Source organism: Lolium perenne, chromosome 4 (assembly GCF_019359855.2).
Source record: "Lolium perenne isolate Kyuss_39 chromosome 4, Kyuss_2.0, whole genome shotgun sequence".
NCBI classification, from domain to species: Eukaryota; Viridiplantae; Streptophyta; class Magnoliopsida; order Poales; family Poaceae; genus Lolium; species Lolium perenne.
In genome coordinates this window covers 78,330,329-78,337,553 of record NC_067247.2, presented here as the reverse complement: position 1 = coordinate 78,337,553, position 7,225 = coordinate 78,330,329, and the positions used below count along the sequence as shown (strand labels likewise).

At 53.7% G+C, this 7,225-nt stretch overlaps 2 long non-coding RNA genes across 2 annotated transcripts; both read right to left on the bottom strand.

The window, feature by feature from the left end:
• Nucleotides 1-2,980: 2,980 nt before the first annotated feature.
• Nucleotides 2,981-3,744, bottom strand: LOC139830864 (uncharacterized). Its single transcript, XR_011744366.1, has 3 exons — nucleotides 3,492-3,744; nucleotides 3,270-3,398; nucleotides 2,981-3,193 (listed from the first exon to the last, which is right to left on the bottom strand). It is a non-coding gene; the product is annotated as an uncharacterized lncRNA (long non-coding RNA).
• A 786-nt stretch (nucleotides 3,745-4,530) lies between these two features.
• Nucleotides 4,531-5,021, bottom strand: LOC127346932 (uncharacterized). The gene is made up of 3 exons (XR_011744365.1): nucleotides 4,961-5,021; nucleotides 4,667-4,859; nucleotides 4,531-4,574 (listed from the first exon to the last, which is right to left on the bottom strand). It is a non-coding gene; the product is annotated as an uncharacterized lncRNA (long non-coding RNA).
• Between the last annotated feature and the right edge of the window lie 2,204 nt (nucleotides 5,022-7,225).

The window sequence follows — 7,225 nt, the reverse complement described above, 5'->3', positions numbered from 1 at the left end:
AGGATAAAAGCTTGTGTCGCCATGTATCCGGCTTCTGATGTTTTGGGAATAATATTCCCCCTCGTGTTGCGACACAGATACGTGTTGCGCTGTCTATTCAGGCAGTACAAGTACTCTGCCAAGCGAAAGTAATGTCCCTTCCCCTCGAGATTTATTGGTCAGGTTCACTTCATCGCCTATATGTGGTGATTGGGTGGTGGTAAACTTCGTTCGCGGCAGCGCGTCTGAACTCTGAACGGGGCAAGAGCTGATGACCGTTTTCGTATTCTTCAATGACCCTGAGTGGATTTCTCCTGGAGTTTGTAAATTCGGGTCGCGTCTTCCGTTTGTCCGATGCGCTGTGTGGCTTTGGTTCTAGAGTGCTGATCCAATCGAGCAAGATGAAGCTCGGCCTTCTTGTGTTTTTTTCTGGGGTTTGCTGCAATTTCGTTCTCTTTTGATCGTTGTATGGTTTCTTTAAAATATGCTTCTTCTGAACTCTTTGGCCCGGTCAGATTCTTACAATGCATTAGGGCATCTCCAACCGCGCGACCCAAACGGACGCGCTGGGCCGTCCGGTTTGGGCTGTTTGGGTGGCCGACCGGACACGCGGACAGCGGCCCGCGTCCGCGTGTCCGTTTGGGTCGCACGCTGCGATCCAAACATGCGCCACGTGATTCGTCTTCCTTGCACGGCGCTGCGCCATGGCAGACCTCGACGGGACAGCAATGGTGGACGGTGGAACGCGCGGGAAAGTTCCCGCGCGCGCGAAAAGCCCTTTGGCGCGCGCTCGCGCCCAAGTTTCCCGCCAGGCCGCCGGCTATAAAAGACGGCGTCGGCCAGAGAGACCGCATCACGCCCTCTTCGCCGTCCTCTCCCCCTCCACCTTCTCCGGCGCCATGCCGCGCACCCTGCAGGCCACGTGGGCCAAGCTCTCCCTCGCCGCCCGGGCTAGGTTCCCGCGGACGGAGGAGGAGCGCTCGGACGCGCGGTGGGTCGCCGACGATGACGCGCTCCGCGCCGCTGCCGAGGCGGCGGCGAAGAAGGAAGGGGACGCAAAGATGGTGGAGGCGGCCGCGGACGGCTGGCACGAGACCGCGGACGGCTGGTATGAGGCCGCGGCCGCCGCGGAGGAGGAGCCCGTGAACGAGGAGGACCTCGCGCTGGCCAACATCAACGCCGCCATCGAGGAGCGCCTCGCCGACCTCACGCGCGTGACGAAAGGGCACGAGGCGACCTGCCGGGCCGGTCGCCGCCGATTAGGCGACCTCCTCGGGCAGAAGAACGAGTTGCTCGCTATGCGAGCAGCCCGGCACCTCATCCAGATGCCCTCGCCCGAGCGGCGCGCCCGGGAGGCTGCTGCGTCGGCGGAGCGCGGCCGACAAGAGCGCATGTGGCGGCGGAACGGGAACCACGAGGCCCAGGCCGCCGGCCGCGTCCGCCTGGAGGCGCGCACCGTTGTGGAACGCGCCGCCCAGCAGGAAGTGGAGCTATGCGGGAAGCGGGGCGCGCGAGCGGAAAGGAGGAGGATGAAGTCCTCCGCCGCGCCGCCCAGCTCATAAGCTGGAGTGGAATCCTCACGCGTACAGGCCGCCCGCGTCGAGTGAAATCCACGGCCCCGACGGCGAGCCGACGAGGGAGTCGCCGGCGAGGCCGCCGGCCCCGTACATATTAGGATAGAAGTAGTAGGCTAAAAAAAAATGTAATAGTTCTTTCCTATGAAAAAAAACGTTTCCATTTCTATGACACGTGGGCCAGGGGCGGACAAGGGGCGGACGCGAGCGACCAGCATTCGGCGTCCGCGGCCACACAAACTCGCCCCAGATTTGGGCCGGGTTTGGGTCGTTCCGGACGCCGCGGCCATCCGTTTTAGGGATGGGTCCGCGCGCTGGGCCGCGTTTTTGTCCGGCTCGACCCATCCGGACGCGCGGGCGCGGTTTGGGTCGCCCCGTTGGAGATGCCCTTAGTACTTATACTTATATTGCAGAACTTCGGATCAAACAGAAATGCAGAACTTGGGTTAAATTCTAAAAAAAAAAAAGATACAGTACCAGTCTCAAGAAAACCGGGACAGGACTCAAGGTTATACAAAATTTTGGATTATCAAAAAAAAATTGAATCTTTATGGGCCATCAAGTGTGAAACATTAGTGCGCTATTCCTTTTCATGTCATATTGAAGACAGACTATCACACACTACGGGAACCAGCCGAGGGGCCGACGGCCGGCGGCCGTCGGCACAGCATCACCTGCCGTCGGCCCACGTCTGTGCCGACGGCCGCCGTCGGCACACCGCTGTCGGCACAATATCGCCTCGGCACAGACTGGCTCGCCGTCGGTCTAGCCTTTGCCGTCGGCACAGACTCCAGCCCGACGGTCAAACGATGCCGTCGGCACAGTAGCCGTCGGCACAGTCAACGTGGGGCCCGCGGAGCGTCTAACAGCCGTTAGGTCGAGATCGCAGCCGACGGCCAAGCCGTCGGCCCGTGACACGCCATCGGATGACCAGCGGCCGCCACGCGTCCACGCCCCTGTTGTTGTGCCGACGGCCAAGCCGTCGGCCCATCAACTGCCATCGGACGACCACGGGCTGCCACGCGTCCACGCCCCTGCTCCTGTGCCGACGGCCAAGCCGTCGGCCCAGGTCCTTCGGCCCAGACGCGCTGCCGCCCGCTCCGCGCTGCCGCTGGGCGCGCCCTTCCTGTGCCGACGGCAGCCCCTGCCATTTGGCACGTCCAGGGGGCTGTGCCGACGGCTATGCCGTCGGCACAGACCATACCATTTGTTTTCCCGCTGCATTTCCTAGCCCAGCACAGCACGCACATCATATATAGCAGTAATATACATTCAAATGCATCACAAATGTTGCACAGCACATAATCATCATCAAATGTAGCAACAACATCATCGTGATACAAATATGTATCATGTAGCACACACAATCATCATACATCGTCGACACATGGCACACACGATCGACGAACACCCGCTAGACACCTAGCTAAGGGAAACTAAGATCAGGGGGTCCAACCAAGTTCCCGACTCGTAAATTCAGGCGTCCGGCCTTTGTCGAGGTAGACCGAAGTAGAACCATGGCCTGAACCATCGCCAGCAGGTGAAAACCCTGAAGCACCGGGAGAATGGCGGCCGGGGTGCATCGGTGTGCCCTCGCGCGACGAACCAGGAGAGGGTCGGTTCCGCGAACTTCCCGTGCCCTACATGTTTGACAAGAGTTAGCATCTTACACATGGGAAAGGAAAGCGGTGAGAACTGGTTAGGCACAGGACTTACCGGAGTCCGTGCGTAGTATGTGGCCGCGAAAGCTTCCCTCGATGGGCACACTGGAGTCGGCCCCGGCCTAGCTGGCTCCTCGGCCGGAAGTGCGATCCTCTCTCCAGTCTGGAAGAACGTCCTGACCGCCTGCAAGATAGTTTAGATGTCAAGCGCCGCAGATATAAAAAAAGGGGAGGTGGGACTTGTCATGTCTTCGAACCATAAAAGATTGGAACTTACACGACTCGTCGCCTCCTGGTACTCTTCCCAAGCCGCTCTCTTGAGGTCCCACTCTGCTACAACCGTCAAATACTTCTCATAAGCGGCCGCGTAGGCGGCCTCAAAGTGAGCCTACAATTTCCAAGAAAAGGAGTCATGTCAATTTAGCCATTCAGGGATGAATGTTGGAAAGAAGATGGAAATGAGAAAACTTACATCCGTACGACGGTGTCGAGGAGGCGCGACCGGTGGGTCGCCGGTGGTGAGGGTAGACCTGATCTGCGTGAGGGTCCTCTCGCGGCTTGATCACCCCACTAAGAAGCTTCGTGCGGCCATGCTCCGCGCCGCTCCCGCCACCATAATCGCCGTCAAGTCGGTCTCCTGCTCAATAGGATCATCCACCTCCGGATGAAGACCCTTGAACACCGAGCAGTACTTCTCCAACTCCTCTTCGGCATAGCCGAAGTACTCGGGCAGCGAGGGCTGAGGCTGGCTCAGATCGGGCTGCTTCACCTTCATCTTCTGCCACCCTCCCACCTCGGTGAGAGGCTCCCCGAGTTCCGCCTCCTGCACAGCAAGATAAATGTTATGTGTATCAAGTAGTAATATGAGGGGAAATAAATGCAAGTTGTTCCATGTATATATGTACCTTGTGCTTCTGTAGCGCTCGGTGCTGCGGCTTCCGCACCGTGTGTTCCTCCAGTGCCCCGGTTTGCCTTGTTGCGCGCGCTCTTGGCGTTGAAGTCGGCGTCTTCGCCAACCCACCTCGCTACCAAGGCCTCAAATGCGTCTTCCTTATTCTCGCACCATAGGGGCATAACCTGAAAAACCAAAACTCATTTGAAGAACACATAATGCAATCCCAACTATGCAGCAACATAGAGTCTCATTGAATATTTACTTACCTTGAAGTAATCTTCCTTTGTCATCTGAGGATCGTCCCGATATTGTCAGCTTTCTTGACCCTCGTGCCCTGCTCAGCCTTGAAGTGCCCGATGCAGGTCTGCTTCTGATTGTACCACGGTGCCTTGTCAACCTCTGACAAGCCCTAGTCAGTACCGCCCTCCCTAGCTCAACCATATCATCAGGCACCTTATAATGGGTCTGCAATCATGCATAAGAATAATTGTGAGAGAGACATGAGTTAGCATAGTGTGGTCATCAACTATGAAGTAAACTCGAGAAGCATGCTTTACCCAAAACTTGGTGTACACGGCGTCAGAAGCTGTCCCAAAGCCCGGGCAAGGAGCTGCCTCATAGTCCGCCCAAGTCTCGGCTAGCTTCTTCTCGCCGCCGGGGACCGGAGTGTAAAAGCCCGGCCAGTACTGCCTAATAAGAGCTCCAATCATGCTCGACGGCTGGCGAACCCCCTTGTCATATGTCCAATTGCTGCACAATAATCAAAACATTAGTATGCCAATCAGTTATGCACAATAATGAAAACATTAGTACATAGCAAAATGAATCTAAATGTTCAAAATTAAACTTACTCTTTTTCGTTCGGGATGATGAGGGCTTTCGCATCCTGGCTAGTAGGCTCCCTCCTCTCATCGTGGACTTGCGCTTCACCACTAATGCGCAACTTCTTCGGCACCATCTCCCTCTCCGCCTCCTCGTCCTGCACCTCCACCTCCGACTCCACCTCCACCTCCACCTCCATCTCCCCCTCGCAGACCGGTGTGAGCGGACCGGGAAGCCACGTCGCCGAAGCGAGAGGGTATGTCACCAAGGAAAGGTCCACCTCCACCTCGTCCTCGTCCTCCACCTCCACCTCGTCCTCGTCCTCCACCTCCGCCTCCGCCTCGTCCTCCAGCTCGTCCTCCACCTCCACCTCGTCCTCCACCTCCACCACGTCCTCCACCTCCACCTACACCTCCACCTCCAACTCCACCCGTGTCATCGTCCGCGTAACGCGAGCTGGCACGCGTTGGTCTTCCACTTCTAGTGGTCCCGGTGAACTTCTGTTGGGTCATACTCTTCAAAATGGAGTTCATGGATTGCTTGCTTCCGCTCATATTGATCAATCACCTGCATTGACAAAGAGTAAACAAGTAAGCATTCATGCCTTAATAAAATGTAGACACTAAGCAAAAAATAGATACTAAGCATAAGAAGCATATTGAAAAATAGATACTAAGCATAAGAAGCATATTGAAAAATAGATACTAAGCATAAGAAGCATATTGAAAAATAGATACTAAGCATAAGAAGCATATTGAAAAATAAATACTAAGTATAAGAAGCATATGGAAAAATAGATACTAAGCATAAAGGCATAAAGGACCCTCACCTCGAATCATCACTATCATAATGAGGCATTGGGTTCTCATAACGAGGCATTGGGTTCTCATTTTCACTATCACTATCAGTATCATGTGAGTAATGAGGTTGGGTGGGAATGTCCGGTGGAGGCTCATCATTGAACCCATTGCCCTCATGTAACTTGGTGAGCATTTGTATGTCCTTTAGGTCCACCACTGTTTCACCATGAAGATGTGCCTCGTTCTGGAGGTCCTCAAGACCAATTTCTATTTCGAAATCCCCAAAGTTCTCTTGCTCTTGATAAAAAATTCCCTCGTATGTTACAGTGGTCAATGTTGTTGTAATCCTCGTCGGAGGGCATGGGTAGCTTACCATGTGGTGATACCTTGAACACGACTTCCCAGCCTTTGAGGTACTCCTTTTGACATGGGTAGGGCAAATAATAAACTTGCTTGGCTTGGTGAGCCACAACAAAGACATCGGCTCCGCTATAGCAGGTTGAAGGCCTAACTTCCACTAACCCAATGGAAGGAGTGCTTCTCTGTCCAACTTGTGGGTCGAACCAGTGGCATTTGAACACAACGAGATTGAGTTGTATGTTTGTCCTATTGAATGTCAGCTCGTATACATTCTCTAACCTTCCGTAGTATTCTATGTCATCGGATCCTTTGGTGAAGACCCCAGTATTTATAGTTTTTGGGTTAGGCCGATTCTTCTGGTGATACTCTGTATGGAAGCGATACCCATTCACATCGTACTTCTCATACATTGAGATTCTACGGTTGCAACCCTGGGAAACACATCTCAGCTCATCCGTCATCTCAACGTTGGGATCACCTCCCTACAAATTCAGTTCAAATTGTTTCTTTGCATTAGTTACGTGTAATAAGAGGGACAAGTCACGGATTGCAAAAGTATTGGCTAAAAGGGACTTGTTAGAAATTACTTTTTCGTAGAACCAATCCAGGAATTTTTTCTTTCCGGGACGACTCTCTTTCAAAAGAATCTCCATCTCCGCATCAGAGGGATCCGTCGATCTCGTCCAATATTCATCCTTGTATTGGCTAAAAGGGAGAAAAAACGTATTAGACCAAAATCGAGTTACTAATAGCAAAGTAATTTGTTCACCATTTTACCTTATGAATTTGAGCACTTCTTGCATGTTCGTAACCACATAAAACATTATGCAATCTTTCTCTTCCTTTGTCAAGATGCCCTTTTTAGAGGCACCAGCCTTGCCACCGTGACATTTGAAGAGGAGGAGCTTGGGGTCATGCTTGGGCTCGTCGATATTGTACCGAGATATCGGGTTATGCATAGTGGGAACATCATCCGCATAGTACGTTGTCGTGGCGTCTGCCATCTCCCGGAGGATAGTTGCCTCAGCTATGCATGCTTCAATCTTATTTTTGTTGCCACATTTGTTTCGAATATACTTGAACTCTCTCTCAATACAAAACTGCCAACGATACTGCACCGGTCCACCCAAGAGT